The sequence below is a fragment of the Rhinolophus ferrumequinum genome, chromosome X (assembly GCF_004115265.2).
Source record: "Rhinolophus ferrumequinum isolate MPI-CBG mRhiFer1 chromosome X, mRhiFer1_v1.p, whole genome shotgun sequence".
In the NCBI taxonomy this organism is placed as follows: Eukaryota; Metazoa; Chordata; class Mammalia; order Chiroptera; family Rhinolophidae; genus Rhinolophus; species Rhinolophus ferrumequinum.
In genome coordinates, this window is record NC_046284.1 from 19,708,604 (window position 1) to 19,710,347 (window position 1,744).

Sequence of the window (1,744 nt, forward strand, 5' to 3'; positions counted from 1 at the left end):
TATTGAGAAAACAATGGTGTGGTTTATGTTCTGTGCATGAAACCCAAGGGCTTAGCAAACACCAGGCTTTTGAATGTACGATGTTGTACTTACTCCCCCAAAAGAGAGATTTTACAAATGCACCCAATCCCTTCCCCCTCTCACACGCACATTCCTGTAGTATTCAGGCAGAACTTGGAAGTCCTGTACTGGGTGGGAGACTGTCCTGGAAACTAAGCCCCCGACACCCACCCACCCACAAAGCACATATCAAGGATTATGTAAGCTCAAAAAAGAGTGAGGTACTTCTTGAGAATTCCCTTGAAAACAATTATTATTCTTACTCCTATGCAGAATAATGCTGGTAACATATTTTAATATATAAGGAAACTTCTACCTCAGTTTCCAAAAGAGATGGCCACTCCTAATTATCTTTTGATCTCAGCTTAAGATGCCACATTACCTCCTCTAGGAAGCCTTCTTGTAGCCTCACCAACAGGGTGCCCTCCTCTGCGCTTTGAAAGCAGCCCCAGCAGGACCTGTCACAGCATTTGACCCTACACCTCCTTCAGCCTGTTTCCTCATTGGTCTCTCCCACTAGACTGAAAGCTACTGAAGGGAAGAAACACATGTTTTTCATTCATTCAATTGTTCCCTATCTTCTTCTGGGCCTTCCTTCACCCCTAATCATCCTTCATGGCTTTGTTTACACACTATGTCCTATGCGAAGCTTTCCTCAATATTTTCACACACTCCTCCACCCTGCACTGAAATTCTAGAACCATGTGGCCCACTGGATTTGCTGTCATCTCCTATTTGCTAGTCTGTGTCTGGTGGCATGCTGCTAAATGTTTAATAACTGGTTTTCTGGGGGGAAAAAATCCGACTTTATATAATGATTGCTGGTTTTGTGGTATAAGCACTCCTACCATGGCCAATTTCAAGCTGCTAATATGAAGTCACTCAGCACCAAGTTGGGAAGAAATGCCGAGCAGCACAGCATTATACAGCATTTCTACTATATAGATACAGTAGCTGTAGGTAACTGCAAGAGCATAGATATAGTAATAAAAGGCAGAACAATGATTAGGAAGTAATAGGCTTTGAGTTTGTATTATTTTTAACTATATTTTTATGTAACTCTAAGTTTATATAACTTTTTTTAAATTAGTTTCAGGTGTACATCCCTCACAAAGTGATAACTCCCTCCCCCAATCTACTACCCCTCTGACATCGTATATAACTGTTACAATTCCGTGGACTCTATTCCCTATGCTGTACTCCACATCCTGTGACTATATATATATATATAATTATAGTTGACATTTATTATTATCCAGCTTCAGTTTCAGGTGTACAGTGCAGTGGTCAGGCACCTACGCCGTCCATGAAGTGGTCTCCCTAATAAGACAAGTGCCCATCTGACCCCCTACAAAATATTTACAACATTATTGATTACATTCCCCAATAAGTCAGACAGAGAAAGACAAATACCACATGATCTCACTTACATGTGGAATCTAAAGAATAGAATAAATGAGCAAACTAATCAGAAACAGTCTCAGAGGTCTAGAGAAAAAACTGAGGGTTGCTAGGTGGGAGGGGGGATGAGGACGAGAGAGAAGGTGAGGGGAGTAGAAAGCACAATCGGTAACTGTACGATTGCCATGGGAACATATAACTTAACTTTTAATAAGTGTGTTTGATAATTGGCTTGCAAAACATCTGAATATTTATCAACTCTCATGAGCCAGTAGGAGCTGGT